The 20600-nt window shown below is 34.6% G+C and overlaps 1 long non-coding RNA gene across 1 annotated transcript in view; it reads right to left on the bottom strand.

Moving 5' to 3' along the window:
* Positions 1-252: 252 nt before the first annotated feature.
* The window catches only part of LOC309968683, a 33575-nt gene continuing 13227 nt past the window's right edge, over positions 253-20600 (bottom strand). Inside the window, exons 4-5 of the long non-coding RNA XR_014326589.1 lie at positions 9393-9447; positions 253-7527 (exon numbers count right to left, since the gene is read on the bottom strand). This is a non-coding gene — a long non-coding RNA (uncharacterized lncRNA). The remainder of the gene's footprint in view (positions 7528-9392; positions 9448-20600) is intronic.

Below are 20600 nucleotides of genomic sequence, written 5' to 3' on the forward strand. Positions count from 1 at the left end.
CTTAAAGGGAAGAAATAAGTAAAATGTTTAACAAAAATGCATTTTCTTTTTCTAAAACAAAACATAACATTGAATAAGAAAAAGAAAATTGCATTCTGTGTTGTGCATGGACATGTTTTTACAGCAGGCAAATCATAATATATAACTTATTGATACTTGCTTATATAATAATATATAACTCAATAATAATATATAATCAATAATAGATAACTTGTTGTTACTTATATAATAATAATTTTAAATGTGCATGGGAATGATAAATTCCAAATTTAGGCTAATAGTTATTTCTGGAAAGAGAATGATGTGAATAAGATTGGAGAAAAAGAAGCCAGGTGACTTCAACTGTATCTTTCACATTTTAATTTCCAGTTAGGTCATATAGATTGAAAAAGTACAGAGAAGGACAGAAATGTGGAAATACTTGATGTTTTCAGGTAAAGGAATTATTTTAAGAAAATCACTTAAATATATTTTATATTTTGATGACATTAACATTAACTGGGATTCTGTAAAAATTCTCATGAAATTTAAAGATGGCTATATTGTATAGTTATTGGGCCTATTTTGAGAGAGTTCATACAAAGAAACATAAAATTTCATGTATCTATTTTTGATATTAGGAACTATGGAAGTAAAAATCCATCAGTGTGACATACAGGGTGAGAAAGTGAGCACTGAGCATCATATGGGTAATTTTTTCAACAGCCATTCCTTGAACTTATAAATCTACATTTGATTGATTGAACTCAATCAAACAGCCACACCTAATTTATTGAGAAATGTAATTTAGTTGTGTGCACAGGGAAAGAAATGAAATTTAGTGAACACAAAGCACAGTCTCTTCCACAAGGGATGACACTACTAAGCATGTGGGAATGTTGACCTGATGATGCCAGACCTTTCCATTTTTTAAGAGCAGCCAGAAATTTAATTTTCTTTTTTTAATGTGACATCTCCGATGTTTAAATGTTGGCAACTAAATCATTCTTTGAATGACCTTATATGAGCCAAACAAAATATGTCTACAAACTAGACCTGTAGGCCAACAGTCTGCAAACCTCGACAGTACTAAAATATCCTACAAATGAACACTGAGAGGGACCAGAGTTCAAGATCTCTTTTCCTGTAGACTGTGGGTACACGGTATTCTAAAACTAAGAAGAGCTGGTGAGAGATACCACAGAAGCTAAGGGGTAGGACTAGGTTACACCCAGTAAATTAGGATGAGGACTCAAAGGCCACTGGATCCAGCAAATCAAAAAATAGGGCCAGCCACAAACTGTAATAAAGTTATACTCCCTGGCTTCTTGAAACTTGTAATGCAGTTGGAAAAACGCTGCATAGAAACCGAAGTGTCCACAATACAATACAGCCCAGACTTCGTGGTATAGACTGAACATCAAAATTAGAGAGTTAATTCATTATTTTGAGATGTGGTTGTTAGAAAAAATTTTGTGAGGTAGGGGAGACTTGAAGTACACTTTGAAGAATGTAACAATAGGGCTTCCCTGGTGGCGCAGTGGTTGAGAGTCCGCCTGCCGATGCAGGGGACACGGGTTCGTGCCCCGGTCCAGGAAGATCCCATATGCTGCGGAGCTGGGCCCATGAGTCATGGCCTCTGAGTCTGCGCGTCCGGACCCTGTGCTCCGCAATGGGAGAGGCCACAACAGTGAGAGGCCCGTGTACCAAAAAAAAAAAAAAAAAAAAAAAATGTAACAATAAAGAACCTTGGGTATATTCACATAATAAGTGGAAATGTGAGAAAGAAAGAACAGACAGGAATTCTAAAGAGCTGAATTAACTCACAAGTTCTTCCTTCACTAGCTACCTGAGTTCAGAGGCTTCTAATTATCTCCTAATCACTATCCTCACTTTCTTCTCAAGTTTTAGCTGGGCACAGAGCTTCCTTGCCTTTAGGTCTGATCATATGTCTAAATATTAGCTAACGGCTATAAGGAAAATAGGGTGTGCAACTTCCAGAAAATGCTTTTAAAGAGGGTCCTTTTAATCCCTCTCTTCTTGCTGGTTAAAATGAGTACCTATATGCTGAGACTCCAACAGCTATCAGGGACCTTGACGTGGCCTTGGGAATGGAAGTCCTTTATAGCATAGTAGCAAGACAGGAGCCTGGGATAGAAACCTTTGGGCTCCCTGGATATGTAAGAGAAATAAACTTGTCTCATTTATGCCATAGGTATTCTGTTTGGTTACTATGGTTTTCTCTTAATTTTTTGCTTTAAAAAAATACTCAAACTTGAACATATTATTTTACCTCCCTGAGCTGGTATTTCCTTAAAATGAGGGAGGTAAAGTTGTTAAGATAGTCCCATTGATGTCTTCATATTTCAACATTCTGTATGATTCAACAGGAAATTTTTAAAAAATCTCTTAAACAATTGTGCCCTGTCAGTTTGCATCAACACATCTTATACAAAAAGCGAAAATTTCAGTCAATTACTCAGGTCTTTTCTAATGTATACAAGTTTCTCTTTGAGAAAACACATGATGACATACATCACACCTAAAATGGAATACAATATACAGGTATCCCCCTCTTTTCGAAAGTTTGCTTTATATCACTTCACTTTTACAAAAGACCCTCATTAGTACCTATTTTTGCTAACTGTAAGAAATCTTAGGAGGATTTTTCCTTTCAGGAAAAACGGGACAATAGTACTCAGTATTTGTTTTGCAGGGAGCCGTTTACAGAGGCAGTGCTCACCCCCCAGCAGCGAGAGGGCACCTCCAAGCTCTTTTCCCGGGAACTACACTCAGCACCTTAGCATCAGGCCACGAAAGCTTTACACTGTCTGTGAGCATCTGTGCTTTATCTCAATTTATTTTTGCGTGTCCTTAGCAAGATGTGCCATCAGGTAATTGCTTCTTCACTTTACTCCATTTCTGCTTCCCAGAATTTTCACAGGAACACTCAACTTTCAGAGAGCGGAGAAAACTTTTACTCCAATAGAAGTTGGAATCAAAAAAATTCCAAATTTGCTCATCCATTAATGGATAAGCAAACAAAAAATTGCATCATTAATGATATTGTTGAAATTTTTATAACTGATCCCTTAAAGCTGATGATTAATATTACCTTCCTCCTGGTCAACTTTCCCCAAAGCATATTCGTTTGAATAAAAATCTTGATAAGAAATCAACAAAATACATATGCTAGGGTGAAATAACTGTTTATACTACTTTAATCCATGTTTCCTTTTGAGAGATTCACCAGACACATTAGAATAGGAGAAGTCCTGAGCCATCTCAAACAAGCAGATAAACAAAAACACTTATTTCTGTTTAATCAGTTACGTCTACAATATATTGGACCACAACAGTATTTTTCTTCAGAAGAGTGGTTGGGAAACAGTTCTAGATGGTATAGTTTTCCAGAATTCTTTCTTTATATCCTGCTGCTCTCCATTTAGGAAAGTAAACAAAGCCCTGAAGTAACAGATAAGTTAAAATTCCATTTGCTATTTCACAGCACAACCCACAAGAAAGCTGTTTGTAAACCACAGCTTGAGATTCTCAGAGGAAAAGAAGAATGATCAGCGAGTTCAGTTTAGACACTGCACATTTAATTTTACCTTTTGGGCTCTGCCTCTTGTAGCAAAGCTCAGCTTTGAATCAGAAGTACCATTATTGTACTGTGAGCTTTAAAAAGATAATTGATATTCACCCTGGATTTAATGTCCTTGGAGAGAGATTTCAAGAACAGAATTTTAGTGGTTGATTCTAGACTTTTCCTTGTCTGTAAACCTTACAGTTTACATAGGCAATAAATATTTTTAGAAATCAGTAAAAATGGAAGCAAGAGACTAACAAGTGAGAGAAGTACAATACAAAAATAAGCAGTTAGTACTTGGAAACGCCTCCTTTTTGGTATAGCGTAATTTTTTTTGTTGTTCTTTTGAATATTTTGTTTAGCAAGAGAACAGAAATCTTCTACAGGGACTAGGAGATGCCATCTGGTGATTTTATACAATATCACTACTAAAAAAAGCTCTATTTTCCCCAATAGTAATAGATCTAAAAACTCATTCTTTTGAGATTTCATTGATAGTGCCCAGAAAAACAGATTTTTCTTTAATTTCTTTTTAGCATTCAAGAAAATAAGCTAAAAGCTATTTTCATGATTTAAAACACCTATATGATTTATAATACAAATTAAGGAATGGAAAGAAAAACTGATATAGATCAAGAATCATAAATTCATAAAACTTCAGAGAATCCAAAATATTTTGAGAAGTATAATAAAAAATTATCTTAATATATTTCCTCTGGAAATCATAGCTATCAAAAGGCTACAAAAGGCCATGTTACAAACATGTGGATTTTTAATCCATAGAACAGATGGCAGATTTTCATTTTATTCAATTGCTTTACTAAGGGATGAATCAAACATCTGGTAGAATTTTTATTTTTACTTCATTTGCACTTATAACTCTAATTACATATAATGGAGTGCTAAGAACAGTTAACAGAATGCTGTTATAGAAACATAATAACAATGTAGGATTATTAATTCAAAACTGCCATTTCTGGGAAAAGCCTAGAAATCAGTGGGTGGCAAGTAAAATATGAAACATTTGCTCAGAAACAATTGTCAGTTTTACATGTCAAAATATATGGATGGTCATGCATAGCTGTTTGTGTTAACGATTAGTACTGATGTATGTTGTTAGGTTAAAACAATGGATGCATTATACAGGGAAGAAAGAACATCTATAGAAGATGAGAGAGGACACTGCCAATTTTGGTTTTTAGCCAAATCCAATTTCACTGGGTTGTTAATGACTTGATTGGAGGTGACTGTGTTTATTTTGGGAACCTGTGCTTCTACATGATCACAAAATGCGATAACGCGTATGTAGCTCAGACTGAAAAATACACGACACGATAGACCTGAGGATTGTATTTTCAATTTTGATTTAAATGTTTACTTGTCCACAGCAGTATTTTATGAAGTCCCTGAACTTATGAACCCATGCCTGTCTACATGGCTGGTTTAACATGTGCAATGCTTGATTGTTTTTCTGAATGACCACTAATATTATTTTGTGTACATAATTCACAATATTCTATTTTGAAATCCAGCATAACATTTCATTTCAATCTACTGATATAGTCCTCTAGGAAGGCCAGAAACTATTAAATTTTCAAAGCTTCTCAGTGCTATTCCTGTATCTAATAGAAATAGCCAATTGAAAATAACCACTGTGGTTTCTCCGGGAACCTGGCTGTGCCTCGTTTCACAATGTCTATTTTCTGAGACACAATGTAACCAAAATTAATCTCAAGCTTATTAAATTGCTGTACCAGCCTTTAGAGGTGACTATTTTTATAAGAAAAAATTCTAAAAGTTTCTAAAGAAACAGTGAGACACTGCCTGTTATTATTGGCATACACCTGCTGCTGTTATGAATTACATTGCTTCAATAAATGAATTTCAGATAGCAAATTGTTTCTTTAAGTACCAAGAATAACCTTTTTAATAATATGTATTTCAAGTTATAATCCTACTAACATGAAAATAAAATAAATTTTTTACTAAAATAAACACACTTACCTGCTTGCTTACATAAACAGAAAGTATCAAGCTCTTCTTTTTAACAATTTAGAGTCATTTTTACAATCATCAGTTTTATGCTTGGCTTTAGTATGGGTTGCTTCTCTATTTCCTTTCTTACTGTTATTTAGTTATTAAATAAGAGTTTAGTTTGTCAGTGTAATGCTGAGCACATGAGAAGTTTAAAAAAATATTTGTGGAATGGATGCACAAATTCTCAAATGAAGCTTCCAGTTCTCTTCTTAATTTGATGTGGACAGAGAAGTAAGACACCCAAGTATTAAAAATGTGTATTCATTATATCTAATGTTGAATCAAGGGTCTAGCCAGTACACAAGATGCATGAATCTTAAAATACTAGGTATTTCAGTGGGTCAGAACTTTTTCCATTTACTGTCAGGTTCTCAGATTTGTTACAGATGTTGAATTTACCAAAAGATTGACCACTGAATAAATCAGATGTTATTATCAATGAGAAAATGACACGTGGAAATAATATATTGTGTTCTTGGGCAATACTATTACATAACAAATATATGCCTTGCCTTGAATGGTTTTTATCTTTAGTTATTGGTTTAGATATAGAGGAAAAGTCACACATCAACTTTAGAATTTGCTTCTTTCCACATGTGAGGCCAGAATCAATTCTGCGTAATGGTACTCTGAGAGGATAATGTAGTATAAGTTGAAAACTGCAAGATTAGTGAGCATTCCTTGGGAACTCTCTGGGTTTCTTTATATATTGCCAAACTATTCTCTGTGTTTTTATTCTTACTAATATCTCCTAGGCTGAATATATTGATACTTTGTCTCTATTATATCTACATTATAGAGGACTTTGATGTATCTCTAAAACTCATTTGTTTTCATATAGTTGAAGTCTATTCCCAGACCCTAGAGATATTAACTTGATTACGCCAGTGATAAATTAGAGAATGGTGACCAAAAACAAGCAAAAAAAAGCAATGTTGTTAGATAATTATTTTTAGAAAATATTTGTATACTGAAAATACTCTTCTCATCTAGATTGTTGAATTCCCTATAAAAATATAATTTAATTTGGAGAATTATATTTCTATATATGTGCTTTTTCTTCTCTTCTAGTTTTGGTACATTTATTCTTTAATAAAGTTTTAAAGATTTGATTGATACTAAAGTACTAAAAGTTGTTCTGAATTTTAACCTACAATGCTTATTATAATAATCTTAATTTTCATCATGATTTTTCCTGAAATTTCTAAATAAAACGGCAGATTACTTAGAAATGGTCAAATCTGTTTTGACTTTTTAAAATACATCTCAGTGAAATTTGTTCGATGAACAGTAGTATAGACATTCTGTGGAGACTGATGTAATCTCCAGTTCACAAGCTGCCTTGGATTTAGATGGCACCTGTCTAAAAGGTGGAAAGCGTACTGATTATAGAACCTGAAGTTGGGGTCTGCAGCCCCCCTGGATCTGAGGATGTATCCTGTGGTTTTTACAATCATTTCACTGTATAATTTTAAAAATTTATGCTTCATTCTGTGTATGTGAGCTGAGTAGCAATGTTCTTATTGTCTTAGGTTCAACAGCTAAAAACCCAAGGCTGAGAAAAAAGCAGCATCAATTCTCTGCATTTAAAAGAATGTTGAAAATAATTGAGGCTATTATCTCCCTGATGGCTGGTTCCCATTCCCGATTATTGCCCTAGTCCCTATCCCAACCTCAAGTCCATTTAAGCAGAACCCCAGGAAACAGGGAGAACCAAAATTTATTCAAGTTGTGAATTATTTACCCAAGGAGGAAACTACGGATTTTTACTTCCTTGCCTGAAGAGTGAAGAAATGGTGCTTACCAAATCCAAGAGAGAAGACCTCAAGGAGTGCCACCACCACAAATTAGAAGTCAACACTGGTATCTCACTCCCCAGGTGAACGTTTTCTTATGCAGCATACTTGTTGATTTATGTCTGTCTGTTCAGAGGTAAGAGAACTAGTTTATGGATATAAATTAAATGTGATTTATTAAAAATTTCCTATAATTGTACATTTAGTATGTATTTTTTCTGGACCCAGTTGTTTCAATATGATCTGCAGTTCATCAAAATACAATAACTAAAAGTAAAATTTTATTACAAGTATATAATAATTTCTTAGAAATGAATTCTTAATGAGATTAAGATAGCATCCTCTTAAGACAAGATTAGTTCATACAATTTTATAAGCTATAAAACAAAATTATAAATCAATGTGTTATTTCTCATTACGTATTTTTTAACAATGCAATGTAATACGTAGCTCAGATCATAAATCATTTATTTACCTGGAAATATTTCCTTGTTAAATGTGTGTACATACATGTATTAAACTCTGATGCTTGGTCATTCAAATAGTTAAATTAAAACATTGTACAAAATCAGAAAGAACTCTATTATTTTACTAGCTATTGTGATCACATTTTTCTTGTATCTAAATAAAGAGAAACTTATCTATTGTCAAAACTAACCAGTCTGGCTAGATTTACTTTTACTTTTTATTAATAAAAGGTAGAAAATAGTCATTTCATAAGATGAAATAAGAGGAGGATTAAATAATTAAATATTTCACAATATGACTTGATAAAATAGGTTTTAACTACTTTGTTGAATAATACATACCAAATCTGAAAGAAAGCATAAAAAATTTGCCTATGGGTTTTATCCAGTGTATCTTGAAGATCTCAGTAATCTCAAAAAATATTCCAATTACGTTAAAAGGATCTACTTCACTAACCTATACTGCTTCAACTCTTCAAAGTTTTTCTTTTTAGCTAATGACAGGTCCCAAGGATGAATCTTCAGAATAGCTTAAAAGATCTACTTATAATTAAATACATGAAAAAATCTATTTTCGATATTTAACATTTCTTACCTACGTGTTATTTGCTTTGCTCTTATGGAGCTCCCTGAAAATTAATACATTCTTTGACAATGTGAAAAGCTGGAAGAGGTGAGATCTTTAAATAACAATTATCAATACCAATCCATTTTAAATGCCAGTTTTTCACTTTTAACAGAAATATCTGTAAGACGGAAAAAGACCCAAGTCCTGAGATGGTTTATATTTCCTTGGTTATCCATTGACACTGATTTGTTTTCTTAAGCCAATATTTTGAAGTCACTTTGTTTGACGTCCAGAGAGATTTTTGAGATGTGTGCCTTTCTTTTGTGAAGCAGGATAGAAGAGATAGGGAGAGGAAGGTAGTAGAAGGGAGGAACCTGCTTTGAAGTCCCTTCTACAGATTTATTCTCAGCTAGATCCCTCTCAGGAAAGGACACGACCTTGCTCCATTATTCCTTTTAAATTCTTGGTGTTATATTGCTTTGCATACCTAGGTTTAGAAACTGCTCCAAAGAGTATTGTAAAGGCAGTAATTAAAGAAAACTAAAACTCTCTATTTATACCTAACCAAGTCCATACTCTTCAATACCTGAAAAACTAGATGGACAGATAGATAGATTTGCATGTATGTATACACATGTTTTAGATCATCTGATAGATTCTTTTATCATCATGCAACTGCGTTGTATTTTCTATGTAAATTTGTGTTTATGGTTTTATTAGATCAAGATATTACATAATGAAGTTTATGTGTGCTGAGTAGTAATTTTAAATGTGTTTAATATTTAATTATAGTATTTCTCAATCTAGGGTATATAGACCCTTAGGGATCCACAGATACATTCTCAACAGTCTGCATGATCTCAGGTCTGAGAAATTCTGGTTAATGGACTTAGTCATTAAGAGCTCAGGCCATAGAGCCAATCTCATCTGGTTCAAATTGCAGCACCCTCACTTACCAGCTGTGGATCCTTGGGGAAGTTACCTTCCTTCTCTGAATCTCAGTTTTCTCACCTATAAAATGACAGATACAATGCAATGTAAAATGCTCACTTCCTCTTAGGTTGAATTAATTAAGAGAAACATTTCATCCATCCATAAAATCAGTAAGTCAAAAATGTTATTTCAGAATAACAGAGACTTATTATTCTGATGTTTGGATTCTGGATATAATCAAGTGAAAATAGTGTACCCTACTTCAGAAATACTTGTACTACTTTTGTTAGCCATCATGATCAAACTTTTTCTGTGCATTTAAAGAATGAGAAACTTTATATTGCTAAAAATTAATCAATCTGGTAGCTAGCATACAATTTTGGTTTACTAATAGAAAATACATTCATCTTATAAGTTCAAATAACTTGAGGATTAACTCTAATTGGAATGAGCATTTCATTATATGATTTGATGAGTTTGAACTACCAATATAGCTTTTCATTATATCAGACTCCCTAGAATCCCAAATTGTTCTTTCTCCACTGATAGGAAATTGTCTAATAGAAATATCTTAGCAGAAAATATGACCCTTGTGGGAGAGGAAAATATCAGTAATCATTAACAAAATCATTTCAGTGTGTTATGGGACAAGGGAGAATATTTTGGCCCTATGGCAAGCACTGTATACTTCTAATTTAGACCCATATTTCTTATTGTAGGAATGCTGGAAACAACTGATAGATTTTCTAGCAATATCCAGATCAAAGCCACCTTTATTTAGACCAATGGGTACATAATTAATGATACTTTAATATACAGCAAGGTTGAGGATGCTGAGAGGAAAGCATGAGACAAGGTTGGGGTTTTCCTCACACCCTCTGTATTATTCATGTTAGGCTATCTACTGTAACAGACTGTCCCTAAATCGCAACGGCTTAACACAATAGAGGTTTATTTTTCACTCACATTCCATCTCACCTAGGAAGTGACAGGGACATAGACTGTTCTTTATGATTTGTCAGGGACATAGATTCCTGTCAGGTAGTTCCACCATTTTCTAAGGTCTTGGAGTCTTCCACAGGGTTTTCTGCAGCCAGGCAGCAGAGAGGTAGGAAAAAGTACCTGGAGTATCTCATCCAAGGTTTGGGGCCCAGCTCAGACATTATACATCATTCAAAAACAAGACGAGAACATAGGTATTAGTCCCAACTGGCTGGGGTCTGGTAATCCTCTATAGAAATTCAGGATACTTGGTTTAAGTTCACAGATTCTTTTTTTTTTTTTTTAATTTTATTTATTATTTATTTTTGTCTGTGTTGGGTCTTCGTTTCTGTGCGAGGGCTTTCTCTAGTTGCGGCAAGCAGGGGCCACTCTTCATCGCGATGCGCGGGCCTCTCACTATCGCGGCCTCTCTTGTTGTGGAGCACAGGCTCCAGACATGCAGGCTCAGTAGTTGTGGCTCACGGGCCTAGTTGCTCTGCGGCATGTGGGATCTTCGCAGACCAGTGTTTGAACCCGTGTCCCCTGCATTTGCAGGCAGATTCTCAACCACTGCGCCACCAGGGAAACCCAAAGTTCACAGATTCTTGCTGATATTGTAATGATATTATTTTTTACAGATGTTTCTGTTATATTCATACACTATTTTTATTTAATCATAAGTGATATTAATTCATTCATTTCTAATTCTGTGAGACTCTGAACAATCTTGTGTACATACTGACTTAATTCTATTGTAAAGAAATTGTGTCAGTGATAACAAGATCAATTAAGTAATTGCCAGCAGCTTAAATATGAACGATTTAAAATCTAATTTCCTAAAAAAAAAATCCACAAAGATTAAGTACAATTTTCCATAACACCCAAGTAAACAAGCATCAAAAGCTCAAGGTTAATAATAAAAATAACAATCATAAAACTAAAATCTCATAGATCTTCTTGCAAATAAATTACTACATTTATGGGTGATAGGATATAAATCTTATGATAGTAAGATCTAACAAGAAAGGAGCATCACCCAAACCTTGCTAATGTTATATTTTAGTGTCTTGATAGGTGACTGACTTATAAATATTCTTCAAACTTCTATTCTACTATTTACTTGATGTTAAAGCCTGGCCAATTGCTTTGTATTTTCAAAATACTCATATCAGGAACTTTAAGTTTCTTATTCTCTCAATATTCTAGTTATTCAAGCTTGGGGGTGTCATTTATAATTTATTTTAATTAATGTGCATTAAAGGTATTTGAGATTTAGATTTTTTTAAATTTCCACTCCTAATAATACGTTTACTCTGAGAAAAATTGTGCAAATACTGCTGGTCAAAATGCTGATATTTGTTAATCAGCAGATCTAGGATATCTGGAGCTGGATTTCCAGCTCTCAGCTTTTGCATCGTGAATAAATCATGACCACATGACCCAAGAAGAAAAGTACATGCTTTACCCAAGATTCAAATACTAGTTAGACCACAATACTTTTACCCACATATTCTGAAGTTTTAAAAAAAGTACAATTATTATATCATGTCCATAAAACTGTGGAACATCAAAGTTTATACAGGCATCAAAGGTGACCATATTTGTTTCACTGTAAATATCAATACAAGTGAGTCTACCCAGTAATCTATCTTTTTCTACAACTCCATAAAAATATTTTTGTGTTTACACTTTACTCTCTAACTCAAAATCTTACTATATCTAATTTGATTCTATTCCAAGCTCTTCTACATACTATCAGTTTAGTCTTCAGCAAGGCATTAATTTTTCTGAGGCTTAAATTCGATGGGCATTTAGGTTGCTTCCATGACCTGGCTACTGTAAATAGTGCCGCAATGAACATTGAGGTGCATGTGTCCTTTTGAATTATGGTTTTCTCTGGGTATATGCCCAGTGGCGGGATTGCTGGGTCATATGGTAGTTCTATTTTTAGTTTTTTAAGGAACCTCCATACTGTTCTCCATAGTGGCTATATCATTCCCACCAACACTGCAAGAGGGTTCCTTTTTCTCCACACACTCTCCAGCATTTGTTGTTTGTAGATTTTCTGATGAGGCCCATTCTACGTAGTGTGAGGTGATACCACATTGTAGTTTTGATTTGCATTTCTCTAATAATTAGTGATGTTGAGCAGCTTTTCATGTGCCTCTTGACCATCTGTATGTCTTCTTTGGAGAAATGTCTATTTAGGTCTTCTGCCCATTTTTTGACTGGGTTCTTTGATTTTTTGTTATTGAGCTGCATGAGCTGTTTATGTATTTTGGAGATTAATCCTTTGTCTGTTGATTCATTTGCAAATATTTTCTCCCATTCTGAGGGTTGTCTTTTTGTCTCGTTTATAGTTTCCTTTGCTGTGCAAAATCTTTGAAGTTTCATTAGGTCCCATTTGTATATTTTTGTTGTTATTTCCATTACTCTAGGAGGTGGGTCAAAAAAGATCTTGCTGTGATTTATGTAAAAGAGTGTTCTTCCTATGTCTTCCTCTAAGAGTTTTATAGAGTCTGGCTTTACATTTAGGTTTTTAATGCATTTTGAGTTTATTTTTGTGTATGGTATTAAGGAGTGTTCTAATTTCATTCTTTTACATGTAGCTGTCCAGTTTTCCCAGCACCACTTATTGAAGAGACTGCCTTTTCTCCATTGTATATCCTTGCCTTCTTTGTCATAGATTAGTTGACGATAGGTGCATGGGTTTATCTCTGGGCTTTCTATCCTGTTCCATTGATCTATATTTCTGTTTTTGTGCCAGTACCATATTGTCTTAATTACCGTAGCTTTGTAGTATAGTCTGAAGTCAGGGAGTCTGATTCCTCCAGCTCTGCTTTTTTCCCTCAAGATTGCTTTGGTTATTCGAGGTCTTTTTTGTCTCCATACAAATTTTAATATTTTTTGTTCTAGTTCTGTAAAAAAATGCCATTGGTAATTTCATAGGGATTGCATTAAATCTGTAGATTGCTTTGAGTAGTATAGTCATTTTCACAATATTGATTCTTCCAATCCAATAACATAATATATCTCTCCATCTGTTTGTGTCAGCTTTGATTTCTTTCATCTGTGTCTTACAGTTTTCTGAGTACAGGTCTTTTACCTCCTTAGGTAGGTTTATTCCTAGGTATTTTATTCTTCTGGTTGCAATGGTGAATGGGATCGTTTCCTTAATTTCTCTTTCTGATCTTCTGTTGTTAGTGTATAGGAATGCAAGAGATTTCTGTGCGTTAATTTCATATCCTGCAACTTTACCAAAATCATTGATTAGCTCTAGTAGTTTTCTGTTGGCATGTTTAGGATTATCTATGTCTAATATCATGTCATCTGCAAACAGTGACAGTTTTACTTCTTCTATTCCAATTTGGATTCCTTTTATTTCTTTTTCTTCTCTGATTGCCGTGGCTAGGACTTCCAAAACTATGTTGAATAACAATGGTGAGATGGACATCCTTGTCTTGTTCCTGATCTTAGAGGAAATGCATTCAGTTTTTCACCATTGAGAATGATGTTTGCTGTGGGCTTGTCATATGTGGTCTTTACTATGTTGAGGTAGGTTCCCTCTATGCCCACTTTCTGGAGAGTTTTTATCATAAATGGGTGTTGAATTTTGTCAAAAGCTTTTTCTGCATCTATTGAGATGATCATATGGTTTTTATTCTTCAGTTTGTTAATATGGTGTATCACATTGATTGAATTGTGTATATTGAAGAATCCTTGCACCCCTGAGATAAATCCAACTTGATCATGGTGCATGATCCTTTTAATGTATTGTTGGATTCTGTTTGCTAATATTTTGTTGAGGATTTCTGCATCATATTCACCAATGATACTGGTCTGCAATTTTCTTTTTTTGTAGTATCTTTGGTTTTGGTATCAGGGTGATGATGGCCTCGTAGAATGAGTTTGGGAGTGTTCCTTCCTCTGCAATTTTTGGAAGAGTTTGAGGATGGGTGTTAGCTCTTCTCTAAACGTTTGATAAAATTCACCTGTGAAGCCATCTACAGGACCAGGACTTTTGTTTGTTGGAAGACTTTTAACCACAGTTTCAATTTCATTATTTGTGATTGGTCTGTTCATATGTTCTATTTCTTCCTGGTTCAGTCTTGGAAGGTTATACCTTCCAAGCATTTGTCCATTTCTTGCAGGCTACATTTTAATGGCATAGAATTGCTTGCAGTAGTCTCTTAGGATGCTTTGTATTCCTGTGGTGTCTGTTGTAAATTCTCTTTTTCATTTCTAGTTTTATTGATTTGAGTCCTCTCCCTCTTTTTCTTGATGAGTCTGGGTAAAGGTTTACCAATTTTGTTTATCTTCTCAAAGAACCAGCTTTTAGTTTTATTGATCTTTGCTATTACTTTGCTTGCTTCTATTTATTTCTGCTATGATCTTTATGATTTCTTTTCTTCTACTAAGTTTGGTTTTGTTTCTTCTTCTTTCGCTAGTTCCATTAGGTGTAAGGTTAGATTGTGTATGTGAGATTTTTCTTGTTTCTTAAGGTAGGATTGTATTGCTATAAACTTCTCTCTTACAACTGCTTTTTCTGCTTCCCATAGGTTTTGGATCATCGTGTTTTCATTGTCATTTGTCTCTAGGTAATTTTTGATTCCCTCTTTAATTTCTTCAGTTATCTCTTGGTTATTTAGTAATGTATTGTTTAGCCTCCATGCATTTGTACTTTTTACATTTTTTTCCCTGTAATTGATTTCTAATCTCATAGCACTGTGGTCACAAAAGATGCTTGATATGATTTCAATTTTCTTAAATTTACCAAGGCTTGATTTGTGACCCAAGATGTGATCTATCCTGGAGGATGTTCCATGTGCACTTGAGAAGAGAGTGCAATCTGCTGTTTTTTGGATGGAATGTTCTATAAATATCAATTAAATCTATCTGGTCTATTGTGTCATTTAAAACTTGTGTTTCCTTATTACTTTTCTGTCTGGATGACCTGTCCATTGTTGTAATTGAATCGTTAAAGTTCCCCACTATTACTGTGTAACTGTAGATTTCCTCTTTTATAGATGTTAGCATTTGCGTTATGTATTGATGTGCTCCTATGCTGGGTGCATATATATTTATAATTGTTATATCTTCTGCTTGGATTGATCCCTTGATCATTATGTAGTGTCCTTCCTTGTCTCTTGAAACATTATTATAATGTCTATTTTATCTGAGTATTACTAGTCCAGCTTTCTGTTGATTTCCATTTGCATGGAATATCTTTTTCAATCCCCTCACTTTCACTCTGTATGCGTCCCTAGGTCTGAAGTGGGTCCCTTGTAGACAGCATATAGATGGGTCTTGTTTTTTATCCATTCAGTGAGCCTGTGTCTTTTGGTTGGAGCATTTAATTCATTCACATTTAAGGTAATTATCAATATGTATGCTCCTATTACCATTTTCTTAATTGTTTTGGGTTTGTTTTTGTAGGTATTTTCTTCACTTGTGTTTCCCACTTAGAGAAGTTCTTTTAGCATTTGCTATAAAGCTGGTTCGGTGGTGCTGAATTCTCTTAGCTTTTTTTTTTTTTTAAACATGTTTATTGGAGTATAACTGCTTTACAATGGTGTGACAGTTTCTGCTGTATAACAAAGTGAATCAGCTATACATATACATATATCCCCATATCTCCTCCCTCTTGCATCTCCTTGCCACCCTCCCTATCCCACCCCTCTAGGTGGTCACAAAGCACTGAGCTGATCTCCCTGTACTATGTGGCTGCTTGCCACTAGCTATCTATTTTACATTTGGTAGTGCATATATGTCCATGCCATTCTCTCAGTTCATCCCAGCTTACCCCTCCCCCTCCCTGTGTCCTCAAGTTTATTCTCTATGTCTGCGTTTTTATTCCTGTCCTGCCCATAGGTTCTTCAGAATCATTTAATTTAATTAATTTTTTTTAGATTCCATATATATGTGTTAGCATACAGTATTTCTTTTTCTCTTTCCGACTTACTTCATTCTGTATGAGAGACTCTAGGTCCACCCACCTCACCACAAATAACTCAATTTCCTTTCTTTTTATGTCTGAGTAATATTCCATTGTATGTATGTGCCACATCTTTATCCATTCATCTGTCGATGGACATTTAGGTTGCTTCCACATCCTGGCTATTGTAAATAGAGCCGCAATGAACATTGTGATATATGACTCTTTTTGAATTATGGTTTTCTCAGGGTATATGCCCAGGAGTGGGATTGCTGGGTTGTATGGCAGTTCTATTTTTAGTTTTTTAAGGAACCTCCATACTGTTCTCCATAGTGACTATATCAATTTACATTTCCACCAACAGTGCAAGAGGGTTCCCTTTTCTCCACACCCTCTCCAGTATTTATTCTTTGTAGATTTTTTGATGGTGGCCATTCTGACTGGTGTGAGGTGATACCTCATTGTAGTTTTGATTTGCATTTCTCTAATGATTAATGATGTTGAGCATTCTTTCATGTGTTTGTTGGCAATCTGTATATCTTCTTTGGAGACATGTCTATTTAGGTCTTCTGCCCATTTTTGAATTGGGTTGTTTGTTATTTTGATATTGAGATGCATGAGCTGCTGTAAATTTTGGGGAATAATCCTTTGTCATATGCTTCATTTGCAAATATTTTCTCTTATTCTGAGGGTTGTCTTTTTGTCTTGTTTATGGTTTCCTCTGCTGTGCAAAAGCTTTTAAGTTTCATTAGGTCCCATTTGTTTATTTTTGTTTTTATTTCCATTTCTCTAGGTAGTGGTTCAAAAAGGATCCTGCTGTGATTTATGTCATGGAGTGTTCTGCCTATGCCTTCCTCTAAGAGTTTTATAGTGTCTGGCCTTACATTTAGGTCTTTAATCTATTTTGAGTTGATTTTTGTGTATGGTGTTAGGGAGTGTTCTAATTTCATTCTTTTACATGTAGCTGTCTAGTTTTCCCAGCACCATTTATTGAAGAGGCAGTCTTTTCTCCATTGTATATTCTTGCCTCCTTTATCAAAGATAAGGTGACCATATGTATGTGGGTTTACCTCTGGGCTTTGTATTCTGTTCCACTGATCTATATTTCTGTTTTTGTGCCACAATACTGTCTTGATTACTGTAGCTTTGTAGCATAGTCTGAAGTCAGGGAGCCTGATTCCTCCAGCTGTTTTTCTTTCTCAGGATTGCTTTGGCTATTCGGAGTCTTTTGTGTTTCTGTACAAATTGTGAAATTTTTTGCTCTAGTTCTGTGAAAAATGCCATTGGTAGTTTGATAGGGATTGTATTGAATCTATAGATTGCTGTGGGTAGTATAGTCATTTTCATAATGTTGATTCTTCCAATCCAAGAACATGATACAAACATCTGTTTGTATCACTTTTAATTTCTTTCATCAGTGTCTTATAGTGTTTAATTTCTTTCATCAGTGTCTTATAGTGTTCTACAGGTCTTTTGCCTCCTTCCGTAGGTTTATTCCTAGCTAATTTACTCTTTTTGTTGCCATGGTAAGTGGGTGTGTTTCCTTAATTTCTCTTTCAGATTTTTCATCATTTGTGTATTGGAATGCAAGAGATTTCTGTGCATTAATTTTGAATCCTGCTACTTTACCAATTTCATTGATTAGCTCTAGGAGTTTTCTGGTAGCATCTTTAGGATTCTCTATGTATAGTATCGTGTCATCTGCAAAAAGTGACAATTTTACTTCTTCTTTTCCGGTTTGGATTCCTTTTATTTCTTTTTCTTCTCTGATTGCTGTGACTAAAACTTGAAAAACTACGTTGAATAATAGTGGTGAGAGTGGGAAACCTTGTCTTCCTGATCTTAGAGGAAATGATTTCAGTTTTTCACCATTGAGAATGATGTTTGCTATGGGTTTGTCATATATGGCCTTTAGTATGTTGAGGTTAGCTTCCCTCTATGCCTACTTTTTGGATGGTTTTTATCCTAACTGGGTGTTGAACTTTGTCAAAAGTTTTTCTGCATCTACTGAGATGATCATATGCTTTTTCTCCTGCAGTCTGTGAGTATCGTTTATCCCATTGACTGATTTGCGTATATTGAAGAATCCTTGCATTCCTGGGATAAACCCCACTAGATCATGGTGTATGATCCTTTTAATGTGCTGTTGGATTCTGTTTGTTAGTATTTTGTTGAGGATTTTTGCATCTATGTTCATCAGTGATATTGATCTGTAGTTTTCTTTTTTTGTGGCATCTTATTCTGGTTTTGGTATCAGGGTGATGGTGGCATCATAGAATGAGTTTGGGAGTCTTCCTCCCGCTGCTATACTTTGGAAGAGTTTGAGAAGGATAGGTGTTAGCTCTTCTCTAAATGTTTGATAGAATTTGCCTGTGAAGTCTTCTGGTCCTGGGCTTTTGTTTGTTGGAAGATTTTTAATCTCTCTCTCAATTTCAGTGCTTGTGTGTGGTCTGTTTATATTTTCTATTTCTTCCTAGTTCAGTCTCAGAACGTGGTGCTTTTCTAAAAATTTGTCCATTTCTTCCAGGTTGTTCATTTTATTGACATATAGTTGCTTGTAGTAATCTCTCATGATCTTTTGTATTTCTGCAGTGTCAGTTATTACTTCTCCTTTTTCATTTCTAATTCTATTGATCTGAATCTTCACCCTGTTTTTCTTGATGAGTCTAGCTAATGGTTTATCAATTTTAACTATCTTCTCAGAGAACCAGCTTTTAGTTTTATTGATCTTTGCCATCATTTTCTTCATTTCTTTTTATTTCTGATCTGTTCTTTATGATTTCTTTCCTTCTGCTAACTTTGGGGTTTTTTTGTTCTTCTTTCTCTAATTGCTTTAGGTGTAAGGTTAGGTTGTTTATTTGCGATGTTTTTTGTTTCTTGACGTAGGATTGTATTGCTATAAATTTCCCTCTTAGAACTGCTTTTGCTGCATCCCATAGGTTTTGCGTCGTCGTGTTTTCATTTTTTTCTAGGTATTTTCTGATTTCCTCTTTGATTTCTTCAGTGATCTCTTGGTTATTTAGTAGTGTATTTAGTAGCCTCCTTGTGTTTGTATTTTCTACAGGTTTTTCCTGTAATTGATATAGTCTCACAGCATTGTGGTTGGAAAAGATACTTGATACAATTTCAATTTTCTTAAATTCACCAAGGCTTGATTTGTGACCCAAGATATGATCTATCCTGGAGAATGTTCCATAAGCACTTGAGAAGAAAGTGTAATCTGCTGTTTTGGGATGGAATGTCCTATAAATATCAATCAAGTCCATCTTGTTTATTGTATCATTTAAAGTTAGTGTTTATTTATTTATTTTCATTTTGGATGATCTGTCCATTGGTGAAAGAGGGGTGTTAAAGTCCCCTACTATGATTTTGTTACTTTCAATTTACCCTTTATGGCTGTTAGCATTTGCCTTATGTATTGAGGTGCTCCTATGTGTGGTGCATGAATATTTACAATTGTTATATCTTCTTCTTGGATTGATCCCTTGATCATTATGTAGTGTCCTTCTTTGTCTCTCGTAACACTCTTTATTTTAAAGTCTATTTTGTCTGATATAAGAATTGCTACTCCACCTTTCTTTTGATTTCCATTTGCATGGAATAACTTTTTCCATCCCCTCACTTTCAGTCTGTATGTGTCCCTAGGTCTGAAGTGGGTCTCTTGTAGACAGCATATATATGGGTCCTGTTTTTGTATCCACTCAGCATTCAGCCAGTCTATGTCTTTTGGTTGGAGCATTTAATCCATTTATGTTTAAGGTAGTTATTGATATGTATGTTCCTATTACCATTTTCTTAATTGTTTTGGGTTTGTTTTTATAGGTCTTTTTCTTCTCTTGTGTTGCCCACTTAGAGAAGTTCCTTTAGCATTTGCTATAGAGCTGGTTGGTGGTGCTGAATTCTCTTAGCTTTTGCTTGTCTGTAAATTCGATGATTTCTCCATCGAATCTGAATGAGATCCTTGCTGGGTAGAGTAATCTTGGTTGTAGGTTCTTCCCTTTCATCACTTTAAATACATCATGCCACTCCCTTCTGGTAGAAGTTTTGCTGAGAAATCAGCTGTTAACTTTATGGGAGTTCCCTTGTATGTTATTTGTCGTTTTTCCCTTGTTCCTTTTAATAATTTTTCTTTGTCTTTAATTTTTGTCAATTTGATTCCTATGTGTCTCAGCATGTTTCTCCTTGGGTTTATCGTGCCTGGCACTCTCTGCACTTCCTGGACTTGGGTGGCTATTTCCTTTCCCATGTTAGGGAAGTTTTCGACTATAACCTCTTCAAATATTTTCTCGGGTCCTTTCTCTCTCTCCTCTGCTGG

Source organism: Leucopleurus acutus, assembly GCF_964270905.1.
Source record: "Leucopleurus acutus genome assembly, chromosome: 11".
Taxonomy (NCBI): domain Eukaryota; kingdom Metazoa; phylum Chordata; class Mammalia; order Artiodactyla; family Delphinidae; genus Leucopleurus; species Leucopleurus acutus.